This window comes from Gopherus evgoodei, chromosome 4, assembly GCF_007399415.2.
Source record: "Gopherus evgoodei ecotype Sinaloan lineage chromosome 4, rGopEvg1_v1.p, whole genome shotgun sequence".
NCBI lineage: Eukaryota > Metazoa > Chordata > Testudines > Testudinidae > Gopherus > Gopherus evgoodei.
Genome location: NC_044325.1, coordinates 45801764 through 45822101, shown reverse-complemented (window position 1 = coordinate 45822101; position 20338 = coordinate 45801764). Strand labels below are relative to the sequence as shown.

The 20338-nt window shown below is 49.6% G+C and overlaps 1 protein-coding gene across 2 annotated transcripts in view; it reads right to left on the bottom strand.

Moving 5' to 3' along the window:
* The window catches only part of SYNDIG1L (synapse differentiation inducing 1 like), a 112344-nt gene extending 94490 nt beyond the window's left edge, over positions 1 to 17854 (bottom strand). Inside the window, exons 1-2 of one of the 2 annotated variants that reach the window (XM_030559170.1) lie at positions 15550 to 15805; positions 14398 to 14512 (exon numbers count right to left, since the gene is read on the bottom strand). The gene's annotated coding sequence lies outside the window, so the exon portion shown is untranslated. Of the gene's footprint in view, positions 1 to 14397; positions 14513 to 15549; positions 15806 to 17816 lie in introns of those variants that run through there. The other variant, XM_030559171.1, reaches the window with a different exon arrangement.
* Positions 17855 to 20338: the final 2484 nt, after the last annotated feature.

Below are 20338 nucleotides of genomic sequence, written 5' to 3'. Positions count from 1 at the left end.
TGAGGAGCTGCTGCAGCCCCAACCAATAGCAGCAGATTGGTGAATGCCAAGGCTGCCTGCTCCATGGCACCCCCAGCCAGAGGAGCAACTGCCCTGCACTGCCTGGCTCCTGACCTATGACCTGGCCAAAGGGCTGGGCCTGAGGGGGACTGGAGCTGCCCCTGGACTGCCCCACTTTGGGTAAGGCACTGCAGTTTGGAGTTGCAACACCCTGTGCCCCCCCCCAACTCTGCCCACGGGCTCAGGACTTCTGCCCCCTGCTGCTCCCCATTTCAGCCCGGGAGGTGCCCTGGTGAGGGGGGCCACCAGGGATGCCCCACAGCTCCCAGCTTCAGCAGGAGATGGGAGTGCCAGGGCTACCGCCTTCAGCTCTGTGCCATTCCCATCTTCAGACTGGGGGAGGAGGGGCACCGAGGCTGCCAGCTTCTGTCCCACACCACTGCTGGCTTCAGATGGGACAGGGGCACCAGGGGTCCCTAGCTGCTCCTGGCTACAGCTGGGGCGGGCAGGGAGGCACCAGGGGTCCTAGCTTCAGCCCCATACCACCCTGGCTTCTGCTCCACGCCACTGCCAGCTTCAGGTGGCGAGGGAGGGCGGGCACCAAGGCTCCTGGCTTCAGCCCTACTTCTCCCAGCTTTTAGGGGGAGGGAGGAGAAAGGCACCAGTTCTTCCAGCACAATTGACCCAGCAGGGAGGGATAGTCACCCTTCCCCAGAAAAAGTAGCCATCTAACCATTTGTCCACAGACACCTGTGTGTTCACTAATCACCCCATACCTATCTGCCACACAGCTTTAGCAGAGGAAGGCGATGCTGTTTGGTAAGATATGTGACATCTGATGCAAGTGATACCATGCCTCCACTTCCCTTTAAAGCAGTTATCCTCACCCAGAATCCTTGAGAAGATCCCGAGACAGTGAGCATAGGTAAGGCCATTTCTTCATCTATCTTGCTCCTTCTTCCTATATCTGTGGCAGGGAACACAGGCACATTTTCTTGACATGCCTCATTGGCTGTTTCCCTGTCTCTCCACCCACATGTTCAGGTACCATGTCTTCCTACAGCCATTTCCTTCCAATTGCAGGAGCACTGAGTGGGTCTCTTTTTAACCACTCTTTTGGCACACCACAGCTTTACTTCAACATGTTGCTTCTGAATGACTTGTCCGGCCAACTGCATAACATTCGCAATGGCAGCTTGTAGCAAAGCAATGACTCACCATTGCAGCACCTCCTGCTGGTCATCCTGGGAAGTAGCTCTTTCAGCACTCAGAGCGTCTCTTGCTGGCCAGTGTCTTGCCTGCTTCAGGCCCCGTGTCCCTCCTGGACCCCAGTGCCCTTTACCTCAGGGTTCTGCCCTCATAGTACCCCCACACTGTGGGTCTCCCCTCTCAGGGGAACCCCCAACCCCCTATCCCCACCTTGCCTCAGTGGCTACTGCCAGTCATCATCTAGCCCCTATTCACTGGGGCAAACTGCACTGTAATGGCCACTCATCATTGGCAAGGGGGTTTGGACCAGCTGCTTCTGCCTAACCCCAGGCTGCACCTCTGCAACCCCAGTGTGACGAACTGGGAATGTTCTTAATGTTTTCTCTGAATACTGTGTTGGTGCCTCAGTGTCCCCATGGCAGTTAAGTATCTGGCAGAGCAAAGGGCCAGTGCACCTAAATGCCTGACACTCTGTCTCCTAGCAACTGCTGGCCTGGGCCCCTCCTCTGCAAAGGTGCCAGCTGAAGGTGTTGGAGACAAAGAGATCAGGTGACCTCCTGGCCCGGGAAAGGAGCTGAGCAGAGAGAGGAGGGGCAGCAGGGGGTGGTTAGACTGGAGCTGGCTGGGGACGAGGAGTGAAGTGCAGACGTGGGGGGTCTGGTTCACTGCCCCCCAGAATGGACCCAGCTGAGGGGTCCGGTTCGCTGTATCTACAAGCTCTGTTTTAGACCCTGTTCCTGTCATCAAATAAACCTCTGTTTTACTGGCTGGCTGAGAGTCACGTCTGACTGCAAAGTGGGGGTGCAGGACCCTGTGGCTTCCCCAGGACCCCACTGAGGCAGGCTCGCTGTGGGAAGTGCATGGAAGGGCAGAGGATGCTGAATGCTCCAAGGAGAGACCCAGGAGGTGAAGCCGTGTGAGATTCTTGCCCTGAACAAGTCTGCTCCAAGGGAGAGGAGGCTCCCCAAAGTCCTGACTGGCTTGGTGGGGAGCAGTTCCAGAGCATCGCCCGGTGACTCCGTGACACCCAGTGTCTGGTCTGGTCTTTAACAAGGCCTGTAGCCTGGGGGTTTACTAGGCTAGAGCTCCCCAGTTTCTCTTGCCTTTCCCCACCACTGCTCTGCTCCCAGGCAGTCAGGGCCTTCTCTCTTCACAGCTAGAGAAAGAGTCTGTAGCACCTGGCCTCCACCTCTCTTATCAGGGCCAGCTGGGCCCTGATTGAGCTAGCCACACCTGTGGTCAGCTATTCAGTCAGCTTCCCCTAGCTGTTCTCACTCTTCTTATTTCAGGAGTGGGGTAATTACCCTGCTACACAGCTGCTATGTCCTCTTCTGAGAGAGTCTAAATTCTTTGTTTCCTCCTTTCTTTCTCAGTCAAAAGGTTCCATACCTCACTCCCTAGTCTCAGAAGCCCATAAATGCAATGATCAATCTGCTAGGCTTCTCTCAGCAGTGGGATTAGAGATGTCACAAACCACCAGTTTTCTGCTGACCACTTCTCCCAGTTTGTCTGTAAATCCACAACAGCAAGGTCCTGATTTCATCTCTCCTTGCCGCTCAACCTTAGACAACCGCTTGGGATTTATTATGCTAGGGCTTGTGCTCCAAAGCGTGAGGATGTTACTGTTAGCAGCAGCTGACAGGCCATCAAGAAAACATTGCTGTCAAGCTGACAAACCAGCAGTAAACAGTTCTCCAAACTCCTGTTAGCTTGTAAGCAGCAGGAGGAATGCAGTTCAAGTCAGGCAGAAACTGCGGGACTCTCCTTCCCTCCTCAGGGACAGTGCCCCTGCCCCAGCTATGTGACACTGGTGCTTTGAGGAAGATACACTTTTAATATTCATTATTATTATTATTATTTTAATTTATTTCTACAGGTTGAAGGAAGCCCTGCCCTTAAAGAGCTTACGGTCTAATGACAGATGTGAAGCCACAAGGGTAACGAGCAGTAAAGATGGGATGTTGAACTGGATTCTCGTTCAAGATGAAACAGGCACCCTGGGGACATCTGATTGGCTCAAATAGCCTCTTGGGTTAGACCTACACTGCAGCTGGGAGTGACTGTCCCAGCCTGGTACAGATTTGAACTAGCAAGGGCTTGAGCTAGCATTCTAAAAGGAGAAGTGTGTATGTTGCTGCCCAGGCTAGAGCTTGGGATCTCAAGCCCACCTGACCCTGAGGCTGGAAAGCTTGAACTAGTGTGCTAGCTGAAGCCCTGCTAGCATGAAGAGGCTCCTGCCCTTAGAAACACAGGAGGAGAGCAATGGTCTTTTCACATCAGAGCAGTACACCATCTAGCCTAGGCCCTGTCTCTGAAAGTAACTCGTACGAAATGCTTCAAAGGAATGTGCAAGAACTCTGCAGTTGGCAGTTATGGAATAACTACTATGGACTGTTTTCTTCATAACCGCAATAGTTAGAGACTGGCTTATGAACTGAAGTCTGGGGATTTATATGCCTTCCAATTAAAGAAAAAAAATCATCATTATAACTGTGGGTATTCTTGTTACCCATATAAATCCAACCCTTTTTTTGAATCCTGCCAAGCTCCTGGTCTCAGTGATATCATGTGGCAATGAGTCCCTTAGGTTCATTATTTGTGGCATGAAAAAGTATTTGCTTGTATCCATTTTATATTTGTTATCTTTCAATTCCCTTGACTGTCCCCTTATTCTTTTATGATCAGAAAGAGAGAATGGAAGTTCACGATCCGCCTTCTCTATAACATTCATTATTTTGTAAACTTTTATCATGTCCCCTCTTATCTGGCTCCTCTGCAAGGTAAGCAGTCCCCATCTTGTGCATTCTCCGATGCTGTTATGGTTGATTAAGTAACCTTCCTGCAGAATCTAAGGATTTTAATTTCCTCACTTTTAACGTGCGTGTCTCTTTGACTAGCTTCCTCATTTTCTTTTTTAAATCTCCCTTTCTAAAATTTAGTGCCACAGTTTTTGGCACAATCCCTCTCCTGAGGACACTGAATGTCATTGAATTGTGGTCACTGTTACTTAGTGACTCAGCTAAAGTTACTTCTTGAACCAATTCTTGTATGTAAATCATTTAGGACTAATAGACTAAGAATAGGATTTAGAATAGCCACTCCCTTTCTATGCTCTAGAAGGGGCTGTTTCAGAAAGCAATTGTTTAAGATGTCAGGTAGGAGGGACCTTCACACGTAAATTATATCAATACATAAAATCTTTTTTAAAAAACCTTTCTTGTATCTTGTTGGGGATTCTCTCCTTTAGATCAAGTCCCCAGCAGTGGATCAGGTGGAAAGAGGGTCTTTGGATCTCAATGGCTATGAAAGTGGATGAAGGCTGCAGCAAGTTGGAGCTCTTCAGTTGTCTCAGACTTACTCTGCCACTGGGCCCCAAACCTCCAGCTTGTCATGATCATGTGATCACTATAGGCACACCAGTTTCCTCATCTTAAAAGAAATCACATGGAGGCTTTGGTGGTTCCAGAGTCAGACTCCTGAGTCATCTCAGGCTCAGGACCCATATGTAAATCTGTGGTAGAGATCATCCTTGAATAGAGATCACTGATGATAATCTCCTTTCAGTGATGGTCAGTCCTCCTCCCCTCAGGTCCATCTTCTGTGGGACAAGCCTGCTTACTGTTGTTTTGCTAGGGATTTATTATTCTACAAAGGGTTTGCACTGGAATTTAACCCAACACATAGAGGATATTTTCCCTTGGCATCCTGTGAACATTTCCATCATTAGATCTGGTTGAGGGTGCTTTGGTATTAAATAGGTCTGTTGTTCACTCTAACAATATGTCACAAGGAAATAAGCGAGGGGGAGGGGAACTGCTCAAGTCCATCTAGTGACTCAAATAGCTACCATGGCCAGGCATTAAAGGCCACAATTCTTAGCATTTCACTCTCTCCTCTCAAAAAATCTTTCTTCCCCACGAGGCCTCTTGGTGAAGTGCCCAGAGGTATTAAAGGGACCCTGGATAATGTATGACTGTCCATCTGTATCAACCCCTCAGATGAAATTTCATCACAGAAATCAGGAACCGTTGATTCTCAAAAATGACATTTTGTTCGGCTTGGTGTGCCCTTTGAGTCAGTGTCAGCAGCATTAATCAGACCAGAAAGAAAGCTTGACTCTTGAGTGCTTCTGTAAGCAGCCTGGGGGTCAGCAAAATCCTGCCACTTTAATGGAAAAAGAAACCAGCTAATCTAATATGGTAATCCCCATTCAAATCCAAAGCCTGTCATTAGTAAAGAGCTGAGAGGTCACTGGGAACTCAGTCTGATATTTACAATTCGGTTTTGTTAATTTCCCTGTTGTTCAGTCAGATGAGTCTAAAATAAACCCACTTTTAATTAATTTAACCCTTATTCAAAAAGACATTTTGGAAACAGATGAGCAATCAGAATCACATATATAGAAATGTTTATGTATTCCTCCTTGTTGGCTATCTCTGGGTACAATGGCAGGGTAGACACGCTTACAGAGTACGGAACAGTACTACATTTCAGAGTGCTCTTCTAGTGCTGTTTATTGTTGCCTCTGACCAAGATCAGATATTAAACACTTGCTTGCCAAGAGCTTGATCCTTCTCCCATTAAAGTCAGTGGCAATGTTCCACCGAATCCAGTGGTTCAGGATCAGGATTTATAGGCTGATACTTTATTTCACGGAGGAAAAGTGTTGGCTTTCCCCAATGCTACTTGAGCTAGCATCAATCAGAGAGAAATGGTTCCAGTTTTCAGTCCTGAAGTCAAGAGTTTAAAGAATGAGAGAAAAATCACAAAGCACTCTCTACCAATTAAATAATAAAGAGTAGCATTTTTAATGTTATGACCTGGATTAACAGGCTTTTACTTTTCCATTGGTAAAATTGAGAAGCTGGTGAATTCTTCGCTGAAGACTATTTTCAAATTAACTGGTGAATCTATTAATGTTAATCTTTAAATTACATTAAGTTCTTTTGACTCAGAGTTTTTTAATTGGCACTATTTTAACAAGCAGTGAGGGGTTGAAAAATTTAATAGTGGAATAACTGTTTTGCTGTGATGCCACTGATTGCTTTTCTGTATTCTTAGCCTTTTTTACATTATACATGGAACTCCGGTGTTTACTTTTCATGGAAGGTGCTCAGATACCCTGGTGATGGGCTACCCAGATAGACAGATAGATAATCTTATGTCTGATAGCTGGTTACAGTTGCTAGTGAGAGGGACTCTCCACTGTTCCATTTGTACTTCCTTTTTTGACATCAAGTGTTAATATTTGAACTTTAACAGAAGAAACTTGCTATAGAGAAATCAGTGTCAGAGCTGGTGTTAGCACTCAGTAGTTCCTAGCTCCCAGCCCAGTGCTCAGACTACTATGTCACAGCACCATTTGGAAGTCCATGAATATCTTCCTGACCTGGACAAAGGGCCAGGCATTTCTGCAGCTTGCTCTCACTACCAGGAAGACAAAGGGCTCTGGGATGGCTGGATTTTGATCTTCTTTTGGGCAGTTTCATGGCTCCTGTAAGAAGCTGGACAGGTTCCATGAAATTCCTCAGAGAAGAATTATTATTGGGTAAGTGCCAACAACATGCTGGACACTGTACATGATACAAAAGGAGACAGTTACTGCTCCAAAGGGCTTATAGTCTAAAAGGTGAAACTAAGAAGCCAGGCCACCGGGCAGGAGCAGGAGGAGGAGTAACAAGGCGGGAGCCCAAGATGCAGTGCAGAAGATAAGATTGACAAAGTCATTTCAGTGATGCAGAGGGATTTGTGGAAATGGCTCTCCTACTCCCATCACTTGATGATTCCATGTTGCCAGAGTTACACAACTAATGAGGAACATGAAAGAACAGAAAAGCTAGTCGAATCCCTGCTGTTCTTTCTTCCAGGAATGTTCTGTCACAGCACAGAGTCAGCACCCCGGTGACTTGGGGTCACGGTGAATAGTGCAGAGGGTTAGCAATAAGGTGTGAGGGAAAAGGAAACGGGGCCTGATTTGGGCTGCTTTGAACGCTAATGAGCTCTGAAGTCTCTGGTGACTAATAGCGCTGTCCCCAATTCTATCTTTAGCTTTGCTGCTGTGTATTTGAATGAGGTTGAGAGAGGATGAACGCTGCTGGAATTCAGAACTGGGGATGAGCAGCAGGGATAGCACCGGCCTCTCACAGAGCCAGGGCTGGCTTTAGCAAGTGCGGGCCCGATTCCTGCGGGGAGGGGGAGGCTTGTACTCACTGGGCGGCTCTCCCAGTCTTTGGCAGCACTTCGGATTGTCGGCCGGGAGAGCGGGGCCGCAGGGCTGTCGCGCTTCGGCCGGAATTCCAGCCGGGGTCGCGGGGCTGCTGCGCTCCGGCCGAAGCTCTGGCTGGGAGAGCGGGGCCGCGGGGCTGTCATGCTCCAGCCGGAGCTCCAGCTGGAAGAGCAAGGCCGCGGGGCTGCCGCGCTCTGACCAGAGCTCCGGCCGGGGCCGTGGGGCTGCCGCGCTCCAGCCAGAGCTCCAGCCGTGGGGTCCCAGGCCGTGAGGCTGCTGCGCTCCATCCAGAGCTGTGGCCAGGGGAGTGCAGCCGCCAAAGACCCAGCCGGGGTGAGTAAAAAAATTAAAAAGGCGCCTAAGGCGCAGGGCCCAATTCTGGGGAATCAGGCAAATCGGTCTAAAGCTGGCCCTGCACAGAGCTACAGTCAGACCCCTTTGGTCTGCAAATCAGGTATCTGTCCAAACAAGAATGGACCTGCCCTCGCTCCCTGCCAGGTCACCATGTGAATTTTGGGGGTAGCCTGCAAGATTAACCTCAGGAGGCACCTCCTGGCTTATTTTAAATCAAAGGAGTTAGGGAGATTTTCTGCCCTCCCAGCTGCCTCCTCTGTCCCTGTGGCAGAAGTTGAGCCCAGTTACTCACACTGGGGTCTGTGCGTTGCTTGCCAGCATTTGAACAAAGCAACAACGAGTCCCGTGGCACCTTATAGACTAACAGATGTATTGGAGCATAAGCTTTCGCGGGTGAATGCCCACTTCGTCAGACACGTGTTAGTCTATAAGGTACCACAGGACTCTTGTTGCTTTTTACAGATCCAGACTAACACGGCTACCCCTCTGATACTTAGCATTTGAACACTTTTTCACTGTCCAAGTCTGTGTACTGGGATTTCTAGGGATCCTGTAGCAAGAGAACTGGGGCACGGGCACGGGGAAAGGGGCTCTATAGTGAAGTTTACCTAGTTTTCCTAATTAGTTACCACCCAAATCAAGAGTAGACACCAATATTAATATAACCTGGGGTAAGTGCTCAAAATAGTCATCCTCTCCCCTCCATTCCTCAAATGTATGGAGATACAGGAATCTACCAAGGAAGGACAAGTAAAGAGAGGAGCAGAATGAATTACAGTCACTAATCGAAAATGAGGATTTTTTCATGTATCGTATTCTTCCCTCTCCTCCCATCTTTGACATGTTCTCTCCATCTCCACGTCACTTGCTGACAGTTCTGTTCTCTTTTTTGCTTGATCCCTCCGTGTCCCACTCTCTCCTCCAGTCCCATATTTTTTCCTCCCCTGCCTCTGCCTAAGTTTCCCTTCTATTTGTTCTGTGCCCACATCACTGTAGTACTGAGGTGACCAACACAACAGCCAATGCTGTCTGCTGACAGTCCATCTTCTCTGCTCCCCCCTCAGATATAAAAGTGTGACTTACAGGAGATGTATGGAACAATGAAGAGGGGTAGATCTTACTGGGCATGGGGAGTCATCTGGATTGGAGTGGCCTAGACAGCCAAAGTGCTTTCAGGGGCTCTGTTTGACTGGGCTGGATCCTGATCATGGGGCAGCAGGCTGTTCCCACTATTTGGCTTTTGCTATCTTGTACTATGCTGGGTTTTCCAGTGAAGTCAGTGGAGTTCTTCACAGCAAGTGGCCCCAAGCTCTGGGGCTGGTGCGAACACTCTGGCTTTTGTAGATGGTTAACTCTCAGGAATAGTTCTGCTGGCCTTGATATAACCCTTCAGTGAATCTCAAAACTCTTCCTCCCGTCTCCATGAACGCCGCTGCACCTGTGTGTGCCAGTGCTGCTAGCTCTTGTGGTGAAAGTCCATGCTGGCAGGCAGCTCAGGAAACTGCTGAGCTGCAGGCTGCTGCTAGAATTCCTTCACAGCAGCCCTTGTACCATTGATGGAACCCCAGAGAGCAACTCCACAGTGCTAAAGTGGTGCAGAGTCCCATCCAACAAATCGGGCAATGCCTGGCCATATGTAAGCTGAGGAATGGTCCCACTATTGTGGAGAACTTTCCTGGCTTATACACTACCCTGGTGAAATTGGCTGGCAAAAGGACCTGAGTCCTCACTCCCACTCCCTTTACCCAGTGGCCTGACTGACCTCGAGGGCTCCCCTTCCACTGTCCTGTGTGATAGAGTCCTCATAACCCGAAAAGGGTGGGCCCAGGATTCCTGGAGGGCTTGACCCCCAGTTTTGTCATGATCACTTAGGACAGGGGCTAGAATGTCCCAACTCCGGGTGCTCTCTCTGCTCTGGACCCTTCCCTGACCCACTGATCTGTGAATATAGTTCCAAGCAAATACAATTTATTTGACCTAGAGTGACCTAGACAAATTGGAGCATTGGGCCAAAATAAATCTGATGAGGTTCAAAGGGACAAGTGCAGAGTCCTCCACTTAGGAAGGAAGAATCCTATGCACCGCTATAGGCTGGGGACCGACTGGCTAATGCAGAAAAGGACCTGGGGATTACAGAAGACAAGAAGATGGATATGAGTCAGAAGTGTGTCCTTGTTGCCAAGAAGGCCAATAGCATATTGGGCTGTATTAGTAGGAGCATTGCCAGCAGATCGAGGGAAGTAATTATTCCCCTCTCTTTGACACTGGTGAGGCCACACCTGGAGTACTGCATCCTGTTTTGGTCCCCCTACTACAGAAGGGATGTGGACAAATTGGAGAGAGTCCAGAGGAGGGCAAAGAAAATGAGTAGGGGGCTGGGGCACATGACTTACGAGAAGAGGCTGAGGGAACTGGAGTTATTTAGTCTGCAGAAGAGAAGAGTGAGGAGGGATTTGATAGTAGCCTTCAACTGCCTGAAGGGGGGTTCCAAAGAGGTTGGAGCTAGGCTGTTCTCAGTGGTTGCAGATGACAGAACAAGAAGCAATGGTCTCAAGTTGCAGTGGGGAGGTCTAGGTTGGATATTAGGAAAAACTATTTCACTAGGAAGATGGTGAAGCACTGGAATGAGTTACCTAGGGAGGTGGTAGAATCTCCATCCTTAGAGGTTTTTAAGGCCCAGCTTGACAAAGTGTTGATGGTGCTTTGTTGGGGATGGTCCTGCTTTGAGCAGGGGATTGGATTAGATGACCTCCTGAGGTCTCTTCCATCCCTAATATTCCATGATTCTATGAAACAGTAATCAATTAAAAAAAATAAGGAAAAAATGGGAAAGGTTAAAAGAAAACATGTAACCCCACCCTAGGGGCACAGGGAAACCCAAACAGTCATTGCAGGAATGTAAGGGAAGTTCACAGTCTGTCCCTCACACATCCCCGGCCTCCGTCCTAGGCCCTGGTGGTGCTGCAGGGATGCAGCAGGTCGGACACTTGCTCTAGCAGTGGCCACACACCTTCAGGCTCTAGGTGGCAGGAACCTTCTTCCCAGCATTGGCCCTTCCATCAGGGTTACAATCCCCCTCCAAGTCCAGCCTGCAAGACCTCTTGGCTGGGGGCATCTCCCTGCACTGGGCCCTTTGCCCAAGGTCCCCCTCGCTCTCCCCAGCTGCTCACTGCACTTAGCTCCAGACTGCTCCTGCTCCAGCTCCAGTGCTGCTGCTCTGCCTCCAGCACAACTCCCTGGACTGCTCCATTGGCCCTGGCAGCTGCAGCTCTGCTCAACTCAGGCTGGTTTGCTCTGGCTCTGGCTGGCACAACTCTGCTCAGGCTCCTTAGCTCGGTTCTGGCCCAGCTCACACTGAGGATGAGACCCCAGCCTCCCAACTCGCTCATTGACCTGCCTGCACTGTCAATCAAGCTGACCTGAAGCACTGACCTCTCCCCAATAGCCCAGGGAACTGTCAGTGTCAGGGTCCTTATTTCTCATCATCCCTTCCTTTTGGTAGGGGGAGATGGCCAACCAAAAAATCTCACTAAGTTTCAGTAAGGAGTCAGCAGTCCCCTTACACATAGACTTCACTGTCCCCACATGCTAGCCCTGGACAATGGGAGCACAGGAGGGGAACATCCCCATGTGTTTCCCTGGACACTATTTTTCTTAGGGGAAGTGTTTGGGTTGGGCACATTGACTGTCCCACTTTGGGGGGGGGTAGGAGGGGTCTTTGCAGAGAGTCACTCCATTAACCTTGTCAACCCTTCACCCCCTTGCTCACTAGGAGTCTCCATGTGACTCCTTATCCAGGAGAGCTCCATTCTGTGATGCCCCCACCCCGGTTGGTTCTGTTATCATCTAATAGGCTGCTGTGTACAGAGCAAAGGCAGCTGCCTGGCCAGGTGTGGCTTGTCCCTGTGCTGCCAGCTCATTGCTGAGTCTAATAAGTTCTCCTGGCCTTGCTCTGTCAGCTTCCCCTCCCCCTTCACTTACACTTATTGGAAAAAATAATTGGATGGATTGAAGCGCAGCACCATTTTATACAACAGATAAGAAATACCATATCTGCCCTGATTAGAAGCTGAGAGATACAAGTTCTCCATAGCAAGCAGCAGACACAATTTGAGTTCACTTCTGCTGATATGTGGAAAAAGTTGGCAGGCTGAGCACAGCTGCAAGAGCTGCTGCTTTAGTACCCTGTTCCATGGGCTCTTTCCTCCCATAGTGAGGGGGTCCCACAGGCTCTTCCACTGCCTTCCCCTGCAGTGACAATGGAATAGTGAAAGCCAGCCCCCTTACCTCATCCACCCCCCACCCCATGCTGAGGCCAGGAGCAAAGCCCTGGGTGCAGTGCAGCATCAGCAGACTCTGGGTGCTGGGTGATAGCAGAGCCAGGCAAGGGGCAGCAGCCAGGACCCCAGGTGAGGGGACAGTAGCTGGGACACCGGGCCAACAGTGGATCCCCAGGGCGGTACCGGCAGCAGCGGAGCCCTGGGCACGGAGCCAGCAACAGAATCCCAGGGCGTGGGGTAGCAACCAGGACCCCAGGCTGCCAGTGGAGTCCCCGGGATGGAACTGGCAGCCAGGAGCCTGGGGGTTCTGCAGCACCCCCTGCACTCCTAGTTCCCATGCCTATGTTCCCCTGGATGGGCTGTGATTGGGAAGGCACTGTGGGGAGACTTGCAATGGAGGACAGAGTGTTCTGATAGAGAAGACGCTCCTGTCAGGGTGCTCTTCCCTTGGCAGAGCTAGTATCTGCCTAGCTCTGTAACATCTCCCTCGGCATTCATGCTCCACCAGCACATACGTAGAGGCCAGTCTTCAGGAGTCAATGCTCAGGGAGCATTTCATTCCCACGGTGGCTACTCTGTGATGTCACCACAATGGATGCAATATAAATATCCAACAGACTGAACTAATGATTTCCCCAACTTTGGCCTCCATGGCTGGGCTGGGCACACTCTTTGGGGCAGGGCAGAGCAGCAAAAACCCATCCCCTTATAGAGGCAGTGGGAGTGGTGGGGGTTTTCTAAAGGAGGGAACTAAACATTTGCCACAGCTAATTAGGTGGAGCTCCAAACCCACCAGCTCATTGTAGGTGGAAAATCTAATCCAGCTCTCCAACTCTGTGGCTAAAATGCAAAACAGAGGTGCAGAAAGGTGGAGAAGCAGCCACAAAGTAGGAGACAAGAACTTTTCAGCCTTTAGTGTACCCTGTGGGACTGTGACCGGGACCAGAAATTATTATAGTTAATTATCATAAGCATTTGGTGCCTCAGTGGAACGGTAGGTACATCTAAGGCCCTCATCACTAGGATTCAGATGTTCCACAGGGGTTGGAGTTTGGCATCACCACAGAGGCAAGCTACAGGACAGCTGTGAAAGGTGAGGGTGTTAGGTTTGAGAGGATTCACACCTGAAGGCAAATGATGAGAACACCACATGTATTTTTTTTTATTGAATCATGAGTCTTGGCTTTCTGATTGGTGGGGGCTGTGGATGCTGTTTCCTGCCACCAGCACATTGAGAAATGCCCCTGTCATAAGTTGTTCTTATTCACCTATCAGAAAGTTTTGGAAGCAGCTGTTAAGCGCTCATCTCACACCTCCCAGCCATAGCGTTTTGTCACCAGTCCACAGCTTCACTTTTAGCGCTACTGAACGCTGGACACAGAACAACGCAGGGATTAACATCTTCCTGCCAGGCAAGGAGATGTTTGGAGCTAGAGCTCATGGGAAGAAACTGAGGAGAGTTTGCCTCACAAAACTGATGCTGAGTTTTTAAATCAATAGCTTCACCTTCTGAAATGTCCCAGAAAAGCCTGTACTGATTTTTAATCTATTCTAAATGGCAGAACAAACATTATTTCTTCTGAAAGCCTTTAAGGCTGCCAGTGCTAGGAGACGAGCAGGCGGCACTCTCGGCCCTGCTCCTGTCTATTCACCTCTCAGCTAGGGTGGTTGGAACGACCAGAACCTCACAAAGCTCAGCCGGGGTAAGGGCTGTTTAGTCAAACTGTAAAGCACCTTTTGCCCCATCCCCTCTACCTAGCCTAGCCCTTCTTACTCTGCTCTCCTCCCAGCTTGGAGTCCCTTGAAGCTGCTGATGCAGCCCATCTCAAGTCCAGCTCCCCAGCATGTTTTCTCCTAAAGGTTTAGAGCCCCCAGAAAAGGATGAGGCCTAGGCACAATACCTTGTCTTGTTAGGGACTTCAGCTCTTGAAGTGCCCACAGAGCTGCCGTTACAGAGTTTGACTCTAAGCACTGACTGACCCTTAGCCCTGCTGGATTAGCTCAGCCCCCTTCACCTGCAGAGGATGCAGAACGTTAAGTCTTTGTAAGCCAGCACCCTGCCACGCACCTCTTCTCCATGGGCACATGATGGTTCTTCCCTCTGACCTAGAAAAGCCCTTCAGCACGTGAGAGCTGACGACAACTTCCAGCTGCAGGAGTCTCGTCTCACTGCAGCTTCCACTGGTGCTAACCCTGCCTCACCTGAATGGGTGTTAGAACGATCTTAAACACTGGGTAAATTCTCCCTGTGCAGACAAGACCATAGGCCCAGATCCTCAAAGGTATTTAGGTATACAACTCCTACTGAAATCAGTAGGGGATAGGTACCTTGAGAGCTTCAGAGACAGCTGGATTCACCTCTCCTAGTGCTTTTTAACTCTTGCCACTTCAGATATGTTGTCCGGACAATTCTCCTGCCCGCTCTCTCCTCCCCTCTACTAAACTGCAGGGAATAAAAGCGGTGAAGATATGAATATAATGATTTCTTTGAAACAGGTCAGCAATGAGAAACCCCCTTATAAAATATATTACCTCACCCACCGAGTCATTGCAGGCCTCCCCCAGTGCACTAACAGCCCAGTGGTAATGACACAAGGGCTACCATCTAATATAGTGTCTACCAAACCTCATCTCAAAAGGTACAAGGTGCAAATGTCTCTCTTTTGCCAAGCCAGCACGCCCAGACAGGCTTGCACTGACTTGGCTGGGTGACACTGACTGATATGCAGCTGGGCATAGTGAATTGAGCCCAGACACATGCCTTAACAAAGGGTTTTAATGCATTTGGGCATGGGGGAATTGAGACAGACATATAGCAGGAAGCAGACGCTATGACTGTGGAGAAGCTGCAGACAGAGCCATAGTGTGGCTGGAACTGGAATCCAGGGGTGTTTTGTTGCAGCTCTGAAAGGGGCTATGGTACATCAGTTACAAACTGCAATTTCCTTTTACCATTTAATTGCCCCACCAAAGAGTATATGCACTTGCCAATACATTAGACTAGGACACAGTATCCCGTGCCCACTCATTTCTCTCCTGTCAGGAAATCACTCACTCACAGAGCCAGAATGTACCTAAAATCTCACTGTCTCTGTTACTGTGCACTTCATCTGCCATTAAAGGGAATGGTGGGTGAGGTAATATCTTTTACTGGACCAGCTTCTGTTGGTGAGAGAGAACTTGGACCTTTCTGTTTTATTGATTCCATTTTCCCCTCTCTCACCAACAGACATTGGTCCAATAAAAGATACTACCTCATCCATCTTGTCTCTCATAGACTGGGACTGACATGGCTGCATACATTAAAGGGAATGTTCAATCCAACCCCTGCTTCACACAGAGGACCGTGAGAACTTTCATGGATACAAATGGTCAGGGCCTCAGTTTTCTTCACTGCCAGCAGACCAGTGCCCTATCGTACCACACTGTGGTATGGATTTGATATTGACCCAAAGGAAAGAGCATCACCTACTGACTCACCAATAGCACTTCCTGCAGCAAACTGGGAGCTCCTTTCATCCAGACTGGTTTATCTGATGAGACCTGACAAGATCAGAGATCAAGGTGGTCTGGCTGAAGTCTCAAGCAGATTGGAATTGATCCCAGCTCATCCCAGGCTGCCCTCTGAAGTGGTGGTTCAAGATTATCTGGCCACAGGCTGGAGGCTGAGACATTTCACCCCAACTTGGAACTTTCTTTTTTATTGATTCCATTTTCCTTTTTCTGTGGGCACTAACTTGGCCATAAAGCATCTCTGAGGCCTTTTCTCTAGCAGCAGTTAAAAGAAGGTGAAATCAGGGTGGCATCTTCCTGCCTCTCAGGGAATGTCTACACTGCAATTAAATACTCGCAACTGGCCTGTGTCAGCTGACTTGGGCTCACAAGGCTCAGGCTACGGGGTTGTTTAATTGCAGTGTAGATGTTCAGCCTGGGCTCTGGGACCCTCCCTACTCATGGAGTCCCAGAGCCCAGGCTCTAGAGTGAGCCCAAACAGCTACACTGCAGTTAAATAGCCCCACACTGTGAGCCCCTCGAGCCTGAGTCAGCTGACATGGGCCGGCTGCAGGTATTTCATTGCAGTGTAGATATACCCCCAAAGGCTCATGCCCTCTCTGCTGGGATGATTTTACTGCTGCCTTATACGAGATCCTTTTGGGGAACAAATTATTTTGCATTTGAAATGCACCAACTGGAAGGTCTTCCCAAAGCCTTTCCTGGGGAGGAAATCCCCAGATCTCTCTGATATGTTCATAGCATACAGATAGAGTAGATAAAGCCATAAAATACTCTCGCTGGAAGCTTGCAATGTAACACTACTTTATATCTTAGACTTCAGAATGATAACATGCAAGAACTCCAAAACAGAGAGAGACAAAGCAGGCTGCTCCTGAAAAACCAAGTGGCACCACCCACTCCACCTTACTCTAAGCTGCCTTTCTGCAGACTCACTCCACAAGACCCAGTTCAGATCGCACACTTCCCTGCAGAGCCCCTTAGCCTGCAAGCAGGACCAGGAAGCCCCCTACATTTCAAGTGCTAGCTAGTCATTTTAACACAGTTTTCAATACAACACACTCTCCAATGCCTTTTTCCTGCCCCTCTCCAATCCCCAAACATGGGGAAGGTAGAAGCTAGTCTCCAGCTGGCTCTTTTTGGGTTCTCTTGGCAAGTGTCCCCCCATAGTGACTGGCAGCCCAAAGAAGCAGAAAGCAGAGATGAGCTGAAAAGATCTGAGCAGCCCCAGTGTAAGCACCTAGGGCTGAGCCATTTATATTGTTTGACTTTGGTTAAACAGCAGCTTCTCAGGGCAACACAGGCAGGATAGAGGCAGGGATTAAGGCAAAGAACATTTTCTTCCTCCTCTGCCAGCCCTGCTGAGACTCAATCCCTATAATCACTGCCAAAGTCTCCAAAGGGAGCTGCCTCTGTATGTCTGAGGAATGTGACAGAAGCAGGTCGGAGGGGCTGCAATGGGCCTGCCCAGCAAAATCCCCCAGATTTGTTGTTCTTTGCTTTTCTTTGCACTTACATCTCACAAAGGTTAGAGAAGCAGAGAGGGCTGCAGGGGCTGGTAGTACCTCCCTGCTTGGATGCAAAGCCTGGTGTTCAATCACCTCTCCCCCAGACACCAGGAGATAAACGTTCCCCTCGAGGCACACACAAGCCTGAGCAGATATGGAACTACAAGCCAGTCATCTTTGGTAAGGGAGACAGCAGCACAAACCAGCCTGATTCTGGGGCTGTGGAAGGGCTCCAAGGTCACCTGGTGAGACACTGAAAGCTGCAGACAGACATTTTCATTAGAAATAGCAATCCTGCAGCAACCGTGGTCTGCGCAAACCAGACACTCCTTTCAGTTCCTCCTTTCCCTGGTACCAACAAATGTCTACCTTGGAGCCTGACCCTTTCTGTATAGGGAAGCTATACTCTTCGCACCATAGAGCACTATAGTAGGCTCCTTCTGGAAACCCACTGTTTGTTGTGATATTCTCCTGAAACAGAAAGGTCAGGCCACAGCCATCCCTCTTCTGGTGATTGTGGGCAGGGCCGTTCTTAGGCATAGGCAGAATAGGCAGCAGTGTAGGGCCTCACACTGCCTGGGGGCACCACTCTCCAGGCAGCCCAGACAGTGTAGAAGCAGGGCTGCTGGGTCCTAGAGAGAGCCGAATGCAGCACAGTCTGAGGAATGGGATTGGCTGCTGGGGTCTCTGGGAAGGGGAGGGGGTGAGGTTGGGGAAGGAGCTCACCTGTGAGTGTGACTCTTTCCCCCCGGCTGAGGTCAGGTGAGGCTGTGGCTCTGGAACCAGTATCCTTTGTTGTCTCCCATAACATCCATTCTTCTCCCCCCCTGCCCCACGCAGCACCCCCTCCTTTCTCCCTCCTCCCCAGGAGCACCCCTCTCTCTCTCCTCCCTCCCTTCCGTCAGGGCTGGGTTGGGTGAAGTGCTGGGGGGGAAGGGAGGCTGGCTGGCTGCCTGCTGAGGAATGAAAGTGAAAGTAACTCACTTCCTGGGCAGGCAGCCAGAATTGGAACGTCACACAGGGCTTGGCTGGGGTTAGCCAGATATGTGAAAAATCAGGATAGGGGTAGGGTGAGCAGATATCCCTATTTTATAGGGACAGTCCCAGTTTTGGGGTCTTTTTCTTATATAGGCTCCTTTTACCCCCCCACCCATCCCTGTCCTGATTTTACACACTTTCTGTCTGGTCACTCTAGGTGGGGGTAATTGGTGCCTATATAAGACAAAGCCCCAAATATCGGGACTGGCCCTATAAAATCAGGACATCTGGATCTGGCCACCCTAGCTGGGGAGCGCCTCTCCCCCAGGCTGGCAGCTGCCAGCGATCCATCTCATCTGGGGGGAGCTGCACAGGGCAGGATGAGCTGCTGTGGCTCCATGGGTGCCCTGTCCCTGAGATCAGATGCTGTGCTAACTTCACCATGGTCCATAAGGCTGGTGGTGGTGCCCATTGGCGTGTGATTGGACCTGAAGGTTTGCTGCTGCTGTTGCCACTCTGCACCCCAAGAGGTGGATTTTGGGGTCTATTGCAGCTGTTGGACCAGCAGGCTGGGGGGTGAGCCAAGCATGAAAGCAGTACTGTGTTGCCATTTAGATTGTCATTTAACAACTTTGTTTGCCAAAAATTCTTGCTAACAATCCTGAATCCAATTTCAATATTTTTTAAAAAAAAAAAAATCAATATCTTAGCCAAAAACAGAAAATTAAGTTGTTGACAATTATTAGTGACAGGTTTGGTTTGAGGCAGGGAGTGGGCCAGTTTTCATCAGAGAAACAAAAAATGTTGACTGACTTTCATATAGCCTGTTACTCCTGATAAGAACCCTCCAACAACTGTAATATGCTCATCTTCTTACTAGTGTATAAAGCAGGGGTCGGCAACCTACGGCACACGTGTCAAAGGTGGCAGGTGAGCTGATTTTGATGGTATGCAGCAGCAGGCTGAGCGGCTCAGCCCATCACTGCTCTGGGGTTCCGGCCCTATTGCCAGCTGGGATACCAGCCATTGGCCCCACTCAGCACCTGCTGCTGGCCTGGGGACCCTCAAGGAACCCCAGGCTGGCAGTGGACTGAGCAGGCCAGCTGAACCACTCAACCTGCTGTCAGCCTGGGGTTCCATTCACTCAGCCGGCAGCAGGCTGAGTGGGCTGGTGGCGGGCTGAGCAGGGCCGATGGAGGGTTGAGTGGCTCAGTCTGCTGCCAGTCTGGGGTGCCAGCAGCACTCAGCCTACTGCTACTCCGGGGTTCTGGCTGCCGGCCCCTTGCCAGTCAGGAGCTCAGCCGCCAGCCCCACTCTGCCTCCTGCCAGCCTGGGTGAGCAGAATCCCAGGCTGGTAGCGGGCTTAAGGGGGGGTTGGCAGCTGGGATCCTGGCTGGCAGGAGTTGGTGGTCAGAACCCCAGACCAGCAGCGGGCTGAGCAGGGCCTGGGATCCTTGTCTAGGGTTCCAGCCACCAGCCCGCTGCCAGTTTGGGGTTTCATTTACTCAGCTGGCAGTGGCCTGAGCAGGACCGGTGGCCAAGACCTCAGATAATAACAATAGTTTATTTATATAATATAGACATAGAGAGAAACCTTCTACAAACATTAAAATGTATTACTGGCACGAGAAACCTTAAATTACAGTGAACTTGGCACACCACTTCTGAAAGGTTGCCGATCCCTGGTATAAAGTGACCATATGTTGTACTAAGATTCTCCTGCTTTTTTTTTTCCCTGTGAGTCAGTATAACTTTTGCCAGCCCAGAAGTTGGGCAGCCAATGTTTTACGTTTTCACAATGTTTTCTCCAACTTTCATAAAGTAAATACATAGTTAATATGAGTTAAAAAGGCCAGGGACCCTTCTTTGTGAAGAATCTGTACAGCAGATCATGCCCATAGACGATCCAGAAAAGAAATTTGAGGTTGAATTTTTTAATGTTCTGATGGATAAAGCAGTATCTGCTGTTGATGAAAGGTTTAATACCTTGCAAGTACACCATGAACAGTTTGGATTTTTGTATGACATAACTAAATTCAACGAAATAGGAAAACAAGAGCAACTAATGACAAAGTGAAAGAACCTAGAGAGCATCCTGAAGCATGGTGATAGTTTTGATTTAAATGGACTTGAACTGTACGAAAAATTGAGTACACTGTCATCAATGTTGCCACATGCAAAATCGGTGATGGACATTGTATAGTTTATTCATACCCGCAAGCTTGTTGACATATATCCTAATGTGTATATTGCCACTCATATTCTACTGA